The 21,983-nt window shown below is 36.4% G+C and overlaps 1 non-coding gene across 1 annotated transcript; it reads right to left on the bottom strand.

Annotated features, from left to right (window-relative positions):
* Positions 1–4,587: 4,587 nt before the first annotated feature.
* LOC121228583 (small nucleolar RNA R71) lies at positions 4,588–4,693 on the bottom strand. Its single transcript, XR_005926159.1, has one exon. It is a non-coding gene; the product is annotated as a small nucleolar RNA R71 (small nucleolar RNA).
* Between the last annotated feature and the right edge of the window lie 17,290 nt (positions 4,694–21,983).

The following is a 21,983-nucleotide window of genomic DNA, read 5'->3' as shown; positions in this document are numbered from 1 at the left end:
GCCTTGTACCTTAGCCCGGCCTCGGATACGGGTAAGGGGTGTTACAATAATCCTGGAAAATAACATTAGCAAGCTGTGAAATGGATTCTACGGTATATTCAAAAGACCATGGATGTTGGATTACTGTTCAAGCAAGATACTACACTTGGTAAAGGTGTTATTAGATACATTGATTCTGACTATGCCAGTGATTTGGATAAACGCAGATCAACCATCAGTTATGTATTTACACTTTCTTAAGGACCAATAAATTGGAACTCTACACTGCAGTCTATGGTTGCATTGTCAACCATAGAAGTCGAATACATAGCTGTAACAGAGGCTGTAAAGGAAGCTATTTGGTTACAAGGTATGGTTATAACCTTGAGATTGGTTCAGGAGCATATTAATGTGTATTGTGATAGTCAAAGTGCTATTAATTTAGCAAAGAATCAAGTCTATCATGCACGTACAATGCATATCGACGTACGATTCCATTTTGTGCAGAAAATTATTGATGAGGGGAAAATTCATCTTCAGAAGATTAAAACCTGCAGATAATCCGGCAGATATGATGACTAAGGTGGTAATAACAACCAAGTTCGAACATTGTTTGAACTTGATTAATATCCTACAAGTTTAACAGTTGAAGAAGGCATTATCAAGTATTGTTGACAAAGGCAGAAAGAATTGAGTAAAGATAAGATTATCCTAATCAAATCTTCAATGTAGGGATTATTGGAAATCATCCATATTTTGGAAAGACAAAGGTATGGGTATCAAAATGTTGGCAATAGAAATCTGAGATTTAAGGCACCAAGAGTGGGATTGAGATTTGGCATGAGATAATTGCAAATTTTGGTCTTTAATTGTATAGTGACTTTGCTAGTTGATCTCTGAACCTCTACTATAAATAGGCCTAACCATTTCTCATTTTTTATCGACCCACATTTGCCATTCTCTACTTAAGGCATTTTTCTCTCTCTTTTTAAATCTTCACTTGTATTTTGGAGTGAAATATATTTGGTAGTGCTCGAAGACGTAGGCAAAATTTGCTAAACCTCGTTAAAATTCTAGTGTTCTTTATTGTATTATTTTGCATATTTTGTGAGTGTGATTATAGTGATTTATTGTGCTATTAAATTACGATAGAAGGATATTCTGGCTAGGAAAGACCTGATACTTAAGCGATCCTTGTGATCCACCTCTCTTTCTTAGGAATTGAACTTAGTGTGATTTTTTAGTACAATAATTTTACTCTTTTAGACGCTTTCGCACAACAACTTGAAAATGGTAGATCTCATAATTGTGAGCTAAATGACAATTTAAAAATGATTTTCAACTCATTTTGAAGCAATTAAGGGGTTTATAATCTTAATTTAACAAATATTTAATGAATTTTAATGGATCAAATTATTTCTCTTATATGGGATTGAAAATAAACATGATTTTCTGAAAAATAGTGATTAGTATTATTGAAGGAAATTAGTGGTATAGGTCTATAAATAAATGTTAAATATGATGTTAGGAAGTAGGAATTAAGGATTAAGTTAAGTGAGAGTAAAGAAATCAAAGTTTGAAGGAGGTGTGCGAGGTGAGCTTGCCAAAGAGGTGTGAATGGCGAGGTGCTAGGTTAGTAGGAAGGTTGTTGTACTATAGAATGATTGTATTATGTTATGTATTTTGTTATGTGAAGCCTTAAAATGCAAATGAGCATCCTCTTGCAACGACAAAGTCAAGTAGAATCTTACCTAGGCGCGGCAAAGCAGTGAAGTCGTGATAGGTGAGTGCCTTACATACTACAGTTTCACACAAGTCATGTGTTAATGGCGAGCTCAGGTAGCCTAACAGTGCATCCTAAGTTCCTAAAGTAAGTGTTTCTGACTATGTGAGCTCTATTATAATAATGTGAATTGTGTTAATTTCGCGAACTATGTTAATTTGGTGAATTGTGTTATTTATGTAAACTGTGTATTGTGAGATTTTGTGCTATATACAAGTCCTGATATGTGAGTTATGCCGTATGTGAACTAAGATTATATGCGAGCTATATTATATATGAACCATGCTTTATTGCGAACTGTTTGAGATGTGAGTAATGTGTATTGCGAATTATGCTATTGTGCTTGCTCTACAAAATTGTGAGCCTTATTATATTGTTTATTGTGAATATGTTAAAAGTGATATGTTGGCATTGTGAACACTTGAAACCATTGGATATCATTGACATGCCATAGGATTGTGAGTACTCAACTTTATATTGTGATAGGACGATATGGCCCGAAGATTGCTTTGGAGAGGTAACGGAATGTACAACATAGCTTCATTCACCAAAGACAGCGTAGTGTGTTTGTAGAGTGTTAGCACTTGCACTACACTTAATAGAGATAGCGTAGGACTCTTTGAGTCATTTGGTATGTTTAGAGATCCGTTCATCCAATGCATATGATTTATGATTATGTTTCACAATAACAAATTGCCAATATATCAGTAAATTATGATAAACAGTAAATTATACATATTTTTACCCCATGTTTAATGCATTTTATAGATGATTTCTCATTAGAATTGGTGAATTCGATGCTCCTAATGCTTTAATTTCATGTTTTGTACTCGGGAGAGCACCAAGAGTCAAAATGAGCCAAAAACGAGCCAAAAAGGGACAAAACGGACCAAATCAAGAAGATGACACGGCCTAAGCCTTGCCACACGGGCAACTCACACGCCCGTGTCTTTCGAGGGTGTCGACCAAGGTTTTCATGATTCACACGGCCTGGCCATTGACCTACACCGCCGTGTGCAATTTAACTGATCAAGCACGGCCTGGCAATCACGTAACATGGCCGTGTCACACGAGCGTGTCCCTACCGAGCCCAACTTAAGTCCAATTCAGAAAAGGCCACTTTTGAGGGTTTCTAGGTATTCCAAAGCCTATAAATACACACTAGAGGAGGAGGAAAAGGGGAGACGGAGAAGGGAGGTAAGGAATTACCCCAAGGAAGCCGATTGATCCATCTCAGAAGCTGGATTCATCATCAAGACTGAAGATCTCTCCTCAATTTCCCTTCAGGAGTTCTGGGTTTTCTTTATGTTTTGTATTCTTTATTCTTCTGAGATGTTTTCTTATTTAGTTATGAACTAAATCCCCTAAATACCTAAAGGGAATGAAACTTAAGACGAATCCTGTTATTATTTTTTGAATCGTATAATAAATATTTAACTTGTTCTTAATTATGTGTTCCGAATTCTTGTTTTGATATCCCAGGATACTATTCAAGACATGCTCTTATTTAGAGGAGGAATAGACCCTGTCTAAGAGTACTTTTGTCATAATTAAGCGGAGTTGATTTCACGCCTAGAAATAGGGTGACAAGATTTTCCCAGATTAGGGTGAAACCTAATAAGGGGATCCATAGATCGAGTTAATGCAAACCTAGAGTGTTAATTAGAGAAAAGTCTCGGATATTCAATCTAGGGATTAGACGTTATTAGTCTTGAATAGGGATAATAACATAACTTAGGGATCTCTACGGAACAAGTTAAATGAATAAATCATCCGATTCGGAGCCAAAATAACAAGTAAAGTCTAGGTGGATTTTTCCTTAGGTATTGTCTTCATTCAATCGATTTTCCCAAAAGCAATTCCCCAATTCTTTTCTCTGTGTGTTCTTAGTTTAATTAGTTAATTAAAACAAAACCCCATTATTTTTAGGCTAGATAATAAAAAGACAGCCATTACTAGTACTTTTGGTTCCCTTGGGTATGATATCTCAGTCTTGCCAATACTATACTATTGTTCGATAGGTGCGCTTATCTTTTCGTCGTGATAATACTTAGTCTAGGTTTGATCTTCATTATAAATATTTATTACTTGTTATGAATCATGCGATCAAGTTTTTGGCACCGTTGCCGGGGAACTGAAATATTAGGAACACTAAATTTTTATTACTTTAGCCATTATTTTTCTTGCAATTTTATTTTATTTTATTATTTATTAATTTACTTTTTCTCTCTCTTGGCAGGTTTTTATAGTTTATGACTAGAAGAAACCTGGCGGGACCATTACTTTTTTACGAAGAAATCGATCGTACAATTCACAAAAATCAAAGAGAAATAAGGCGCAGATTACGATACACGGAGAACGAGTGAGAAAACGATACTCGACCCCCAACCGACGAGATGGCTGAAAACCAAGGCAATCAGCTACCTCCCGCAATTGCAGCTAATCAAAATCCTGCTCCACGTACTATGTATGATTATGCTAAACCTTCTTTAACAGGAACTGAATCTAGCATAGTTAGACCTGTTGTAGCTGCAAATACTTTTGAATTAAAACCTAACACTATTCAGATGATACAGCAGTTTGTTCAGTTTGATGGTTTGCAAGATGAAGATCCCAATGCTCACTTAGTGAACTTTCTGGAAATTTGTGATACATTTAAAATCAATGCCGTTTCTAATGATGCCATACGTCTTCGGTTATTTCCCTTTTCACTGAGAAACAAAGCTAAACAGTGGTTGAACTCATTACCACGAGGGTCTATCACTACTTGGGAACAAATGACCGAGAAATTTTTACTAAAATATTTTCCGCCAGCTAAAATGGCTAAATTATGTAATGATATCTCTTCTTTTGTACAGATGGATTTAGAAACACTTTAAGATGCATGGGAGAGATACAAGACTTACTGAGAAGGTGCCCTCACCATGGGTTACCACTTTGGCTTCAAGTACAAACATTCCACAATGGTCTGAATCCCTTGACTCGACAAATGGTTGACGCAGCTGTTGGTAGAACCATCAACAATAAAAAACCAGAAGATACCTATGAATTTATAGAGGAGATGTCACTAAATAACTATCAGTGGCAAGTTTTGAGGACAAAGCCAACGAAAACAGCCAACGTTTATAACATCGATTCAGTCACCATGTTCTCTAATCAGGTAGAACTACTCAATAAAAAGATTAACGGTTTACTTGGTTCTACCCAGGTACATCTAGCAATGAGGTGTGACTCAAGTGGCGGAGGTGTGCATACAGAATACCAATCCTTTAATCCTACAACTGAAAAAGAACAAGTCAACTATATGGGTAACAATAACTTCCGATCTCAAAATAACCCGTACAGTAATACTTATAATGCAAGTTGGAGGAACCACCCAAATTTCTCCTGGGGTGGTCAAGGGAATCAAAAGGCACAAAATCCTCAGGGTTTTTAACAGCCACCTTATCAACAAGAGAAGAAACCAAACCTTGAGGAAATGCTCTCAAAATTTATATCAGTGTCAGAAACCTGTTTCCAAAATACCGAGACAACACTTAAAAATCAACAAGCATCGATCCAAGGACTCGAAACTCAGATAAGCTAGTTTTCAAAACTAATCTCGAAAAGACCACCAGGAAATTTATTTAGTAATACCAAATCAAGAGAGCATGTCAAAGCGGTTACACTAAGGAGTGGGAAAGTGTTAGCGGAATCTGAAAAGAAGTTAGCACAAGAAGCCGTGGAAAGAGAAAGGAGGGAAGAAAAAATTGAAAATAGTGACAAACCAGTGCCGGAAGAATATACACCACCGGTTCCATATCTAGCAAAATTAAAAAAAGATCACATTGATGCACAATTCAGTAAGTTTCTTGAACTTTTTAAGCAATTACATATCAACTTACCTTTTGTTGAAGCTATCTCGCAGATGCCTACATATTCAAAATTTTTATAGGAGCTTTTAACAAATAAAAGGAAGTTCGAGGACTTATCTACAGTAGAACTCAACGAGGAATGCTCTGCCATACTCCAAAATAAGCTGCCAACAAACTAAAAGATCCAGGAAGTTTTGCTATCCCTTGCTTAATTGGTAATCTGAATATTGAAAAAGCACTAGCTGATTTAGGTGCTAGTATTAATTTGATGCCCTATAAAATGTTCAAACAACTTGGTCTTGGGGAACCTAAACCCATTAGGATGAGTATTCAATTAGCCGATAGATCTATTAAATATCCCAGGGGTATTATAGAAGATGTACTCGTAAAAGTAGATAAATTTATATTCCCTGTTGATTTTGTTATGCTTGACATGGATGAAGATGTGGAAGTACCCTTAATTTTAGGGCACCTATTCCTAGCCACTGCTAGAGCCATGATTGACGTGGGTGATGGTAAATTGGTACTTAGAGTAGGTGACGAGGAAATGATCTTTAAAATTTATGATGCTATGAGATTCTCTAGGGAACAGGATGATGCATGTTATTTCATTAACTCTATTAATCATATTACTCAAGACTCTTTTCAGAAAATTGTACAAGAGGAGACGACAGAATCGTATCCAGCTCAAGACGAGGAGATAGGTGAGGAACCTAATGACCATCCGTCAAGACAAGTAGAATATGAGGGTATTAAGATAAACGATGAACCTTAAGCAAAAACCCTCGATTGAGGAGCCTCCCAAACTGGAACTTAAACAATTACCAAACCATTTAGAATATGCATTCCTTGGAAATAATTCTACATTACCAGTTATTATTGCTTCTAATTTGCAACCCAAGGAGAAAGAGGAACTAATCCAAGTATTAAAAGAAAATAAGAAGGCCATAGCATGGAAAATTTTTGACATTAAAGGAATCAGTCCTTCTTTTTGCACCTATAAAATTTTAATGAAAGATGAATACAAACCATGTGTGCAAGCTCAAAGACGTCTGAACCCCAACATGAAAAAATTTGTAAAAGCTGAGGTAATTAAACTTCTAGATGCTAGAATTATTTATCCTATTTCTGACAGTTCTTAGGTAAGTCCAGTGCAGGTTGTCCCCAAGAAAGGAGGCATGACGGTTGTGACCAACGAGAAGAATGAATTAATCCCAACAAGAATGGTTACAGGATGGAGAGTTTGCATAGACTACAAGAAACTGAATGACGGCACAAGAAAAGATCACTTCCCCTTGTCATTCATTGACCAAATGTTAGAAAGATTATCCGGACACATGTATTAGTTCTTCCTAGACAGACTCTCTGGTTACTTCCAAATCCCAATAGCTCCTAAAGATCAAGAAAAGATGACATCCACATGCCCATATGGTACATTCGCTTATCGTAGAATGTCTTTTGGATTATGTAATGCCCCTGCTACTTTTCAACACTGTATGATATCCATATTCGACGAACTCGTGGAAGATATCATGGGAGTCTTCATGGATGATTTTTCGGTATTCGGTAACTCTTTCCATCTCTGCCTTAAAATTTTAAAACGAGTTTTAATAAGATGTGAGGAAACAAACCTTGTGCTCAACTGGGAGAAATGTCACTTCATGGTTCAAGAAGGTATTGTACTAGGGCATAAAATTTCTAGTAAAGAGATTGAGGTGGATAAATCTAAAATAGAAACAATCGAAAAATTACCACCCCCTAGTTCAGTTAAGGCTATTAGAAGCTTTTTAGGACATGCTAGTTTTTATAGAAGATTCATTAAGGATTTTTCTAAAATAGCTAAGCCTTTAACTAAATTGCTAGAAAAAGATATACCTTTTAACTTCGATCAGGAATGTTTAGAAGCATTTAATACTTTAAAAGATAAATTAATTAATGCTCCAATCATAATTGCACCTGATTGGAACTTGCCATTTGAACTAATGTGTGATACGAGTGATTTTGTAGTAGGTGCAGTACTGGGACAGCGAAGAGACAAGCATTTTCAACCTATCTATTACGCCAGCAAAACCTTAACGGCTGCACAAGAAAACTATACTACTAAGGAAAAAGCGTTGCTAGTTGTGGTTTTTGCTTTTGATAAATTTCGATCATATCTCATATTGTCTAAAGTTGTTGTTTACACTGACCATTCCGCCCTTCGCTATCTTTTAACTAAAATCGATGCAAAACCTCGACTCATTCGATGGATTCTCCTTTTGCAAGAATTTGACTTGGAAATTCAGGACAAGAAAGGAGCTGAAAATCTCGCGACTGATCATCTGTCCAGGCTTGAGAAATCCAATACCAGAGAACTAGATGACATGGAAATAAATGATTCATTCCCTGAAGAACAATTTTTCGCTATATCTAACTCCAAGGTACCTTGGTTTGCAGACATCGTGAATTTTTTAGCTGCTAACATTATCCCAAAAGGGTTAACACACCAGCAAAAGAAGTGATTCTTTAATGATATGAAAAACTACTTTTGGGACGATCCATTTTTGTTTCGCAAATGTGCAGATCAAGTCATCATAAGATGCGTTACAGGATCAGAAATATCAAAAATATTGGAACACTGCCACTCAGGGCCAACCGGAAGACACTATAGTAGAACACACAAAATACTTGAATCAGGTTTTTATTGGCCTTCGTTATTCAAAGACACTATCAGGTATGTTACTTTCTGTGACAAATGCCAACGGACAGGTAACATATCTAAACGTGATGAAATGCCTCAAAACTATATGCTTTCTTGTGAAATATTTGACGTGTGGGGTATCGATTTCATGGGCCCATTCCCCAGTTCATTCGGAAATAAATACATCTTAGTATCAGTTGACTACATGTCCAAATGGGTAGAAGCCCAAGCTCTACCTACTAATGATGCTAGAGTGGTAGTACGTTTTCTTAAAAAACTCTTTTCGAGATTCGGAACACCTAGAGCAATTATCAGTGACAGGGGTACTCATTTTTGTAATACCCAATTTGACAAAACCCTTAAAAAAATACGGAGTTCATCATAGAACAGCCACCCCATACCATCCTCAAACTAATGGACAAGTTGAAGTAGCAAACCGAGAACTCAAACGGATCCTTGAAAAAATAGTAGAATCAAACAGAAAAGACTGGGCAACAAAATAGACGATGCCTTATGGGCTTACAGAACCGCTTTTAAGACTCCTATAGGGACATCACTTTACAGACTTGTTTATGGCAAAAGTTATCATCTCCCATTTGAACTAAAGCATAAAGCTTTTGGGGCTATTAAATTTCTAAACCTTGATCCCAAACTTGCAGGAAAAACAGGTTGATGCAGCTGAATGAGCTAGATGAATGGCGAGCCAATGCATACGAAAATTCACGCCTATACAAGGAAGAGACAAAGTGGCGCCATGAAGTTCCTTTAAAGCAACAGAAACAATTTGAAGTTGGATATCTCTTCTTACTATACAACTCAAGACTCAAATTATTTCCCGAAAAACTAAAATCACGATGGTCAGGACCCTTCGTAATTCAATCTGTTCATCCATATGGCACGATAGAGGTAAGTCACCCATCATATTGTACTTTCAAAGTAAACGGACACCGTCTCAAACTTTATAATGGTGAGGATTTTAAAGTCGATAGAGAGAAGCTATGACTCCACAAATCGCCCTGATTATCCTAACAAGGTAACAGTCGAGCTTAGACTATAAACAAGCGCTTCTCGGGAGGCAACCTGAGTACTAACGATTTTAAATTATTTTAAATGCAAGTTTTAAACATTTAGGTCACTAACAGAGTATTTGAAGCATAAGTTCCTAGCACCACACGGCCTGTAACACTGTCGTGCTTAAGGCTGTGTGACCAACACGGAAGGAAACACGGCCGTGCGATACGGCTGTGTGAAAATAGGGTACATGATTTCCCTAAAACATGGGATGCGATACATCCCCACAGTCGTGTGACATGGCCGTGGATGAACTTCATAAGTGACCATGGGGTGGGAATGGAAAACCACGGGTGTGCCAGGGACAAGGCTCGATTCTGTTTCTTCGACACGGGTGTGAGACACGCCCATGTCGTATAGCCATGTACAACAATACACAAGCGTGCTACCATAACACACGGGCGTGGAAGAAGCGAACAAAGCTAGGCACGGCCGTACGACATTGCCGTGTTCGACACACTCCCAAGACACACAGGGGTGGGATAGTAGCCGGGCACGACCTAACTCGCAAAATTCAAAAAACACGGGCTCACCCTCAAAGTACACGGGCGTGGCCCTAGGCCGTGTGAACCTCCCCTATATAAGCAAACCACTGTTTATCTTCTTCCCCTTTTCAAAACCCTAGCCGAAATCTACCCTTCTCCACTTCCTAATCCCTATATCGGCTACCCTCTCGTCCAATTCATGCGGCAGCTTCATATGCTGACATCTCTGAGCGCCTCACCTAATTCGAGCAGCAATGCTTTCAACGATTTGACAACATTGATGCTATTCTACAGCAGATTTGTCAGCACATCCACATCTCATCGCCAGTCCCACCTCACGAACCATCCAGCGATGAAGATGTTTAGAAATATTTATTTATTATTTTATGTTTTTAATTTTTATCGAAACTAATTTTTATTTTTATTAGATTTTAGATTTTTATTTTTATTTTTTTATTTCGGTTATTTCTTTTTGAGTCCTTATTCTTCCTAATATCTCCAAAAAAGTTTCTAATTTTATCACAGTTATATAAAGCTCCTAAGCTCATCATCACATAGGAACTACAACTCTACCGGGGAAGGTTCTCCACGACTGTCATGTCCTGCTTGACCACGGCCATAGCTACCACTAGATATAATATTCTTTTGGCACAGGACTTACAGCCTAATGAACCTCTACGACCGTCGGAGTATCCTTCTCCACTCTCAAACCGATCACTCTCCAAAACTCTAGTTCGAGGAATTCATCATACAGGAAGTTTCACTTCTCTCCCTATCTTATTTTTATTCTCTAACATCTATCTTTGTACATTGAGGGCAATGTACATCTTAAGTGTGGGGGTATTTATTTCACTATTAGAAAAATCCCTGAATAATCACCTTGTTCTCATGAAAAACTCTCATATCATATTTAGGATAAATTTTAATTGATTTATGATTTTGATTGATATATATTGAATTAAAACATAGAGATTTATGCATTGATTATTTAAACTTTAAGACATTAGAGAATCAAGCATGATAAGTTGATTTTTAAGAAATTAAAATTATAGGTTGTTTCCCCAAGTCTAGGTATTACTTTGAATTAGAATTTACGAGTCTAAACATCAAAAAGCCATATTTTTTGTGAGATTTTTGAGCCTTTTGAGCATCTATTCATCCTTTCATGCTCACTTTTATTATTGCTTTGAGTGCGTCAGTATTGAACTGTTATTCTAGAACTTGCTTGATTATGCATGTCGAGACCACACCATTTGATTTGATATATCAAAATGATTAAGGCACTTAGGATTAACCCACTCATGCCATGAAAAGCATAGCTCCACGATTAACCCCTGTAAACCCCCTCGAGCCCAACAAACCAATTCTTGTATTACCCTTAATATTAATCTTTAACCTATTATTGTTGAAATCCCCTAAATTAATCCCTATTTTTGTCGAGATTTTAGTTGAATGGATTGCCTAGCTATGTTTTGTCTTGATATTTAGTCTATATTATTTAACTTGTTCTTAAAAAAAACTATGTATACATATCTGTAATTTCATATTCTGAGAAAAGCTCTGTTGTACGCAAGTGAAGATTAACTCTTTTTTTCTAGTTAAGGAAACTTTTCAAGTCAATCTCGATTCTAACCCTTTCTTTCAGCTTGTGACCACACCCCCTAACCAAGCCTCATTGCAACCTTCTAAAGACCTTTTGATTGATGTATCATCTTAAATTACAGTGGTAGAGATTTGATTTTCATGCAAGCCTATGGTAATGACTTTTCATTATTGACTATTGAGTGTTTCATTTATTGTCCTTAAATACCTCGAGTGATTTGAGTGAATCTTTAGTGAGGATGTGAAACTCTGTGATATTCTGAATCAAAGGTAATTACTTAGATGCGGAGAGACACCTATGTTTCCATGATTAAATACTCAACTTGGAATGCTTGAAACTTTTATGTTCTTTTAGTTGGATTCTCAATGTATGATTACCTATGGATTATTTTGAGATATTATCGACAAGAATTATAAGTTGAGGAGACTTTAGTTTGATTATGAGTTGAGGATTTTGCTTGAGGATAAGCAAATGCTTAAGTGTGGTGGTATTTGATAAACCATAAATTATACATATTTTTACCCCATGTTTAATGCATTTTATAGATGATTTCTCATTAGAATTGGTGAATTCGATGCTCCTAATGCTTTAATTTCATGTTTTGTACTCAAAAGAGCATCAAAAGTCAAAATGAGACAAAAACGAGCCAAAAAGGACAAAACGGACCAAATCGAGAAGATGACACGGCCTAAGCCTTGCCACACGGGCATCTCACATGCCCGTGTCTTTCGAGGGTGTCGACCAAGGCTTTCACGATTCATACGGCCTGGCCATTGACCCATATGGCCGTGTGCAATTTAACGGATTGAACACGGCCTGGCAATTACATCACACGGCCGTGTCATACGGGCGTGTCCCTGCCGAGCCCAACTTAAGTCCAATTCGAAAAATTCCACTTTTGAGGGTTTCTAAGCATTCCAAAGCCTATAAATACACACTAGAGGAGGAGGAAATGGGGAGACGGAGAAGAGAGGTAAGGAATTACCCCAAGGAAACCGATTGATCCATCTCATAAGCCGGATTCATCATCAAGACTGAAGATCTCTCTTCAATTTCCCTTTAGGAGTTTTGGGTTTTCTTTATGTTTTGTATTCTTTATTCTTATGAGATGTTTTCTTATTTAGTTATGAACTAAATCCCCTAAGTACCTAAGGGGAATGAAACCTAAGACATATCTTGTTATTATTTTCTGAATCGTATGATAAATATTTAACTTGTTCTTAATTATGTGTTCTGAATTCTTGTTTTGATATCCCAGGATACTGATTCAAGACATGATCTTATTCAGAGGAGGAATAGACCCTGTCTAAGAGTACTTTTGTCATAATTAAGCGGAGTTGATTTCACGCCTAGAAATAGAGTGATAAGATTTTGCCGGATTAGGGTGAAACCTAATAAGGGGATCCATAGATCGAGTTAATGCAACCCTAGAGTGTTAATTAGAGAAAAGTCTCGGTTATTCAATCTAGGGATTAGACGTTATTTAGTCTTGAATAGGGATAATAAAATAACTTAGGGATCTCTACGGAATAATTTGAATGAATAAATCGTCCGATTCGGAGCCAGAATAACAAGTAAAGTCTAGGTGGATTTTTCCTTAGGTATTGTCTTCATTCAATTGATTTTCCAAAAAGCAGTTCCCCAATTCTTTTCTCTATGCGTTCTTAGGTTAATTAGTTAATTAAAACAAAACCCCATTATTTTTAGGCTAGATAATAAAAAGACAGCCATTACTAGTACTGTTGGTTCCCTTGGGTATGATATCCCGGTCTTGCCATTACTATACCATTGTTCGATAGGTGCGCTTGCCTTTTCGTCGTGAAAATAGTTAGTCTAGGTTTGATCTTCATTATAAATATTTATTACTTGTTACGAATCACGCGATCAAATTACTTTTGGAAAAACGATTGAATTAAGACAATACCTAAGGAAAAATCCACCTAGACTTCAGTTGTTATTTGACTCTGAACCGGATGATTTATTCATTTGACTTGATCCGTAGAAATCCCGAAGTTATATTATTATCTCTCTTGAGACTAACAATGTCTAACCCTAGGTTGAATAATTTAAATCTCTTTCTAATTAACTCCCTAGGGTTGCATTAACTCGATCTATGGATCCCCTTATTAGGTTTCACCCTAATCCAGTAAAATCTTGTCACTCTATCTCTAGGCACGCAACCAACTCTTCTTAATTATGACAAATGTACTCTTAGACAGGGTCTATTCCTCCTCTGAATAAGAGCTTAACTTGAATCAATATCCTGGAATATCAAGACAAGAATTAAGAATACATAATTAAGAACAAGCCAAATATTTATCATACAATTCAGAAAATAATAACAAGATTCGTCTTAGGTTTTATTCCCCTTAGGTATTTAGGGGATTTAGTTCATAACTAAAAAGGAAAACATTCATAACTAAGAAGGAAAACATCTCAGAAGAATAATGAATACAAAACATATAGAAAACCCAAAACTCCTGAAGGGAAAATTGAGGGGAGATCTTCAGTCTTGATAATGAATCCAGCTTCTGAGATGGATCAATCGGCTTTCCTTGAGCAGTTCCCTGCCTCCTTCCCCATGTGTGTCTTTTTCCTTCTCCTCTAGGGTGTATTTATAGGCTTTGGAATGCCTAAGAACCCTTAAAATTGGCCTTTTCCGAATTGGACTAAACTTAGGCTCAGCAGGGACATGCCCGTGTGCGATTACTTCAGGCCGTGCTTGAACATGTTAGAATGGCATGGGCGTGTGTTCTACCCGTGTGAGTCGTGCTTCGATTCTTCCAAATTGACACGGTCGTGTGGTCTGCCCGTGTGAGGAAGTCCAGGCCATGTTGATTTCGTATGTTGGCCCATTTTCTCTGTTTTTAGCCCGTTTCTCGTTTCTTTCGCTCTCCTATGCTCGCCTAAGTATAAAACATGAAATTAAGGCATTAGGAGCATCGAATTCACCAATTCTAAGGAAAAATCATCCATAAAATGCGTTAAGCATGGGGTAAAAATATGTATAAATAACAGTTTATCAACCCTAAAGCCTAGCATTCACCTTCTTCATCTATTTTTCTTCTCTTTGACTTAAAATCAGCCATAGAAGGGCTTGAAAGCTTCAAAAAAATTCCAGCCACTTATATCTCTCTCAAGTAAGTGATGTTATTGGTTTTTCTTGAATATTTTTGCATTTTTGAGACCCTTGAAGCATGAGCTTTCAAATGAGGGGTCTATTTTACAAAATGATTAAGAGTTTAGGGTTTTTCCATGAACGGATTTGTAATGGTTACTGAGTTTTATGGAAGAATATGAGTCTTAGTAGTGTAATAGACAACTTCTATGAAATGTGTTAGCATGAAAACACCTAAAAGGACTATTTTGCATAAGTTGTAAAATAGTAGATAAAAGTGTGAAATAGTGAGAATTTGAAGCTGCTATAAGAGTAATAATGGTTCAGATAGGCTTGAGATATGAAGAAATTCGATAAAAATTGATTTTCGAGCATAAGGGTAAAATGGTCACTTTGTCAAAGTCTAGGTACAAAATGGTCATTTTACCAAATATGTGAAATTTTGATTGCCTAATTGTATTTAGTGACTAAATGAGTGTATTTTTCTAATATAGATCAAGAATTGCCAAATTCGAACCTAGATCGAGGGAAAGCCAAGCAAATCGACTAACCCGACAAGTTGTGTGTATTTTGTAATCCGAGGTATGTTGTATGTAAATAATACAACTACATTGCTACTATATGTGTTTGAATTGTCATTGAATTAATATAGCATGAATTGCTTGATTGTGAATTGAGAATGCATAATGATAATTGTAATAGTAGAAATCTCGTTCGAACCTTAGGAAATAAACGGAATATTCATGCCGTGACATTTAGGTCACTTATGTGAGCTAGTGTAAGATATGTCTGGGACATGCATCGGCCACATTATGAGAGCTAGTGTAAGACCATGTCTGGGACATGGCATCAGCATTGAGACGAGTGCTAGTGTAAGACATTGATCGGCCTTGTGACGTAAGCCAATGTAAGACATGTCTGGGACATGCATCGGCTGAGAGTTGTGTCAGTGTAAGACTATGTCTGGGACATGGCATCGACCCGGATAGGTGAGAGCTAGTGTAAGACCACGTCTGGGACATGGCATCGGCACTTTCCCACATGTACGAGGCTTAATGAATATCCGATAGTGTTCTGAATGGTTCAACGGTGAAAGTTATGATTTTGAGTCAATAAGGAAAGTATAACCATGTTGTGAGTGGTACTGTAACGCCCCTTACCCATGTTCCACATCGAAACAGGGTACGAGGTATTACCAGCTCATAATATATATCATTAAACGAAGCCGAAATAGAAATATGTCATCCAAATAGATAATGTATCATTATAACATATGTCTTGAACAATATTAGCCAACTTCAATGGCTTATACAAAATAATTTGGTTAAATAATGTAACCAATATTTTAAACCTAGGCAATTATGACACGTAACAAAATAGCGAAGCCTACTATACATGTCATAATTCAAAAGAAATGTTTAGTTCAAATACCCAAAAGTATTGATAGTGTGGCAGATCTTCAACGATCTTTAACTCCCGAGCAATGCCGGACGACACTATAAGACAAAAGAGAGAAAAGACAGTAAGATTATATAGCTTAGTAAGTAAGTATATAAATAATAATTAAAGAATCTAATATGTTTACAAATTAACTTAAGTGTATCTACTTTTAATTTCAATATTTACTCCACTTTGATTGAGCTATATCTCCTGCGTCATGTTCACTAAATAAATCATAACTCAAGTTACAAAACTCAAAATTCAAATCCGTAAAATTTTCCTGAAACTAGACTCATATAAATTCTTACTAATTTTTTTCTAGAATTTTTGGTCCAGCCAATTAGTACAGTTTATTAGTTAAAGTTTCCCCTATTATACAGCTCGACTGATCTGCCCTCTGTTTACTACGAGCTGAATTTCTCCCAGTACACAATTTAAATAGCCATTAAACATGTTTCATTTAAAACTAGACTCAATAAGGAATCTAGAAATATAAACTATATTTATTAATTATTTTTGTACAATTTTTAATGATTTATCAAAGTCAGAACAGGGGATCACATAGTCAATCTGAACAAGTCACACACAAATATAAATATCTCAAAATATAGAGTTACTTTGATTTATATGTTTCTTTTATATGAAAATAGACTCATTTAGATTTAATTTCATATCTTATTCAGCCTCTAACTAAATTTATAATATTTTTGGTGATTTTTCAAAGTCACGTCACTGCTACTGTCCAAAACAGTATTATTGCAAATTCACTCTTTCACACTTTCTTTGTATTAACCTCACTTAGCATACATATCACAATTCATTTTCACCACATTTCATACATCACAAGTATAATTCCATGATTACAATGCCACCGTAAAATTATCTCGTTGAACAATTCGGATCAATCCTCGATACTTGATGGTTTCAGCACACTGCCCCACTATCATATTTCATATAATTCGGCTCTCTTGTACACATGGTGAACACTTAGTACCACCCATGTGACCTAGCCAATTTATCTCGTAGCTCTCTTGTCTACATGGTGTCTTTCACTTGGAATCACACATGCGACCTAGCTACATTTATCTCTCCCGTAGCTCTCTTGTCTATATGGGATACATCCCGTATCACACATGTGACCTAGCTACTACATAGTATCTCGTAGCTTTCTTGTACACATGATGTGCACTCAGCACCATACATGTGACCTAGCTACGCTCCATCTATATTATTCAATCTTTCCGAATGTTCAACCGGGATTTCTCTCTCTATTACTTATTTCCATTTCTCCAATAGTCGATTTATGTTTCAAAATTAGCTAAAATACATATAATAGGCTGAAATATAAAAATGTAAATGAAGTTAATGTACTATTTACATACAAACTTACCTCGGTGCAAAATATAGAAATTTTGCAATTTAGTCCAAAACCTTTTCCTTCCCCTGTTCGAGATCGATTCCACGCCTTTCTTGATCTATAACAACACATTTAGCTCATTTAACACTCATACTATTTATTTCAATCCAAAAATCACATTATGGAAAAATTACATTTTTGCCCCCTAACTTTTACAAAATTATGATTTTGCCCTTAGGCTCGAGAATTTAATTTCAGCCCCTATTAATATGTTTTATGACATGCTGATCATTTTTCCCTTCTATGACAACATTAAATTCTCACTCTAACACATAGTTATGAACAATAGGTATTTTTACCGATTATGCCGTTTTGCTCGTTTCTGCTAAAAATCGCTTAGAAAAGATCGTTCTCCTAACTTCAAACATTCATATTCTACCATAAAACATCAAAATACATGTATATCATTCATGGGTAAAATTTTAAACATAAACCCTAGCTCGAAATAATGGTTGAAATAGGTAGACCGAGCTACGAGGATTTCAAAAATGTAAAGAACATTAAAAACGGGGCTTGAATGCACTTACTATTGACTTGAAAGCTTGGGAAAAACCCTAGCTATGGAGAACATGTAAGTTTCGGCCAAGCTTGAATGAAGATGAACACATTTTTGTGTTATTTTTCCCATTTTATTTCATTTAATATACAAATGACCAAAATGCCCTTACTACTAAACTTTCTTAAAATTCCATCCATGTCCTAATTTTTGTCCACATAAAGTATAATGGTCTAATTCCATTTAAGGACCTCTACTTAAAACCCCCATTTCAATCAATTCCTTTATGAACTAGAACACATATTTTTTACCTATTTCAATTTAGTCCTAAATATCAAATTAAACACCCAATCGATAAAATTTCGCAACGAAATTTTCACACAATTATGAAATCATAATATAAACACTAAAACTTAATCAAAATAATTTTTTTCAACCTCAGATTCGTGGTTTCAAAACCACTATTCCGTTTTGGCCCTAAATCGGGCTGTTACAGGTACAGGACCAAATTGTTATATATGAGATGTGAGCTCAATATGTATATGTGCTATGTAAATTGTATGGATATTGATGAGTAAGTAATGCTTATGCCCACTTTGTATTATGAGCTTATTGATGATTGATAAGTAGTTATTGTATATTTATTTATATGCAACTTACTAAGCTTTTATGCTTACTCCCCTTTTCTTTCTATTTTCTTATAGTGCCGCCTAACTAACTCAAGGATCACCGAAAGTTAGAGATATCGATAACACTGTCGATCAAAGCACTCGGTATAGTTGGATTTATATTTTTTGAATATGGCATGTATAGGGCTTAGACTTTATTATTTTGTGATTTTGAGAATTGGCCAAATGTGTCAGCTTGGGTGGGAAATCCTTCATTTTGTATTAAGTCTTGGATGACGGCTAACATTCATTTTGAGTTATAAAATATGCATTTTCATGGTTTGATAAATGTCTTTTGTGGTTGATTTGGTTGTATGAATTGTGTTGGTTCTGGCATTGGCTAGTATTTGTATGAAACTAGGCATTGTAAGGGTGGCAATGAGGCTTGGTAAATAGCCTTATATTGTCCACACGGGTAGACAGACGAGTGTGTGTCTAGACCGTGTGTGACACGTGGTCTGCCCTATGGGCATGTGGTCTGGCCGTGTGTCCCCTGCACATAAAAGTTTCAAGTCAGTATGCATGGTATTAAATACACGGGCAGAGACACGACCGTATGTCTCAACAGTGTGACGAACATGGCCTAGCACACGGCGTATGCCTTGGCCGTGTGGCTTTTGGAGCATGCTAATGTCAAAAACAGAATGTTCATGTTTTTGCACACTGGCTGGGACACGGGCGTGTCGTGGCCGTGTGAGGGACACAGGCCATTGACATAGGCGTGTGTCTTGCCGTGTGAAAACCCCTGTAAGTGTGAATTAGAAATTAATTCTACACGGGTTTTGGACACAGACGTGTCCTTTGGTGCTTAAGCCGTGTGATCCACATGGACTATTAGCACGACCATGTCGAAAGAGTCACACGGGCTTGTTGTCCTTCCACACGGGCGTATGCCCTGTTTTAAAGGAAAAAATTTTCATAGCTGGTTTAAGGACCCGAAATGGCCATGAATAGTTTTCATGATCGATTTGGGGCTCGTAGGCCCTTAATAAAAATTTTAAAGCAGAAATTGAGAAATTTTTAATTTGGATTGAGTCTTGATGACTTGAGATTGTTTGTGTGTATGAGACAAAGTTAAGTAATGCCTTGTACTCCACCCCAGCATGGGTTACGGGTATGGGGTGTTACAAATAAGCTCACACTTCTTATGTTCGCTGTATAGAAAAGTAGCTTGCGGGTCAGTTGAGAAGTGAGGCTTTCCAGTGATATATTGCAAGGTAAATTCCCTAAGTATGTGTCATGTTTCCAAACCTGAATAGGAAAGGCAAAGTGGGACTGTTCTAAGGGACTATAACTAGATTTAGATTTTAAATAAATTTGATGGGTTGTAAATGGACATTAAGGACTATTAATTTTGGATTTTTAGATATTTATAACTGCTTGACTGAATGATTAAATGTTTGAATTGTGGTGGCATGTTGGTTTGTTTGACAAATTGATAGACTAACAAGTTAATGCAGGTATAAAGAGTTCGCCAGACATTGAGGTACGTCTTTAAATCTTAAGTTTGTTTAAATCAATGTGATGACTTAGTTGCACTAGAAAAAGGTTATGACATGTTACATTGATGCCTGCAAACTGACTAATTGATGCATGAATAGGTAGGCAAAAACATGTTAGAGGTCGCAAGGGTAAGGACTTCATAAAATGGAAAAAGGTTGTCATCTAGAAACAATAAATAAACTTTAAAGTAAAATGAAATACGCAAAAGGTAGAGTCCACCAGTATGGGGTTCGCCAAAATAAGGGGGTGTTCACATAAGGAAAAAGGGGGTTCATGGATAGCCTATTCACCAAATAGTGTGTTAATTACACAAAGTAGAATTGCTAGAGTTTGATAAAAATAGGGGTTCGCCAGCAATAGGGGTTCGCAGGGTTGACTGCGAGCTACTTAAATTTCCTTATAAGTTTACTGTGATGTGGGGCCGTAGGTTTTGTGTATTTGACTTTTTGAACTTTTTGTTTTGGTTGTTTAGAAAGGTATGCGTTAGTTTTTTTTAATATGAAATAATATTGTAATTGTGAGGTCCGTTTAGTTGATAGGTGTGTTCTGTGGTAGTTTAATGGAGAGTCACTTTGGTGGCTGACGGTATCGTTTGAAATTCGAGCCAGACCATTCTGGTCGAGTTTGGGGCACCACAATGACTCATTTGTGTTGCATGATGCAATAGGTGTTAAGTTGATGGTTATATGCTCAAGATCTTCTAGTTAAGTAACTCCCCACGAAGCTCTACTTAAGTTAGAATAATGGCCAAAATTTACATGATTTTTAGTACGTGTGAATGCCTAAGGATATAGGTTCATGTACTATTTCAATGAAAATCCATGCTCTACTAGTTAATCATGATCACCCCACGGTGGCTTGATTCACTGGGTGTAGAAATTATCATTGCAATGATTTACAAATGTTTTCAAGGTTTCATGTAAGACGCATGCATCATCGTAATGCATATCATAATGTTGTAAAAGATTTTCGAATATTTTATTAAGAAAAAGATACTAATGAATGAATTTTTTATTTTTAGTTCGAAAATGGCTCTGAATCCCTTATTAAACATACTCACTAAAAACAAACTGAACGAAAATAACTATAAGGAAATGGAAAAGAACCTCATGATTATCTTGAGCTATGAGAAACTCAAAATAGTTTTTAATTATAACTGCCCTCCAGCCACTCAAGTTGAGGCTAGAAAACATTAGGAGGAGTCTGATGAGATAGCTCGTTACTATATGCTGGCAAGCATGACCAACATCATTTATAAGCAACTAGAGAGTTGTAAGACTACCAAAATGATTCTAGACAAACTAGAACACATGTTTGGAGGCCAAGCTTCCTTAGCTCGATAGTTTGCTATTACTAGTTTAATGAAAGACTAGTAAAAGCCTAATACTCTGGTCAAATACCATATGATTACTCTCATGGTTTACTTTGTCGAGGCCGTGGACAATAAAGCCAATTTGGACTAGAACACTCAGATTGAGATGGTGCTCAAAAGCTTGTCCAAGGATTTTGCAGGCTTTCGGGCCGCATATAACCTTGGGAACAAGAACCCGATGTTTACACTACTAATGAAGGAATTACAATCCTATGAGTTGATGTTGAATGGCAGTCAGCTAGTCCGAAGGGAAAAGGAAAACATAGATGTTGCTTTTTCCTCAAAACAGAATGGAAAGCATGTGATGAAAGGCAAAGTTAAGGTGTTTGGGCCACCACAAGGTGAAAGGAAGAGAACCAGAAATCCTAAAGACTTATCTAAGTCTAAATGCTTATTGTGCAGTAAGAAATGGCACTTTAAGGCGAACTGAAAAGATTGGAAGAAATACCTGGCCATCAAAAGAAAATGTATGAAACTCCTTATGATAGAAGCTTGTTTAGTAGATGATTCAATA

Source organism: Gossypium hirsutum, chromosome A04 (assembly GCF_007990345.1).
Source record: "Gossypium hirsutum isolate 1008001.06 chromosome A04, Gossypium_hirsutum_v2.1, whole genome shotgun sequence".
In the NCBI taxonomy this organism is placed as follows: Eukaryota; Viridiplantae; Streptophyta; class Magnoliopsida; order Malvales; family Malvaceae; genus Gossypium; species Gossypium hirsutum.
The sequence above is the reverse complement of the archived record's forward strand: the minus strand, read 5'-3'. Positions and strand labels throughout refer to the sequence as shown.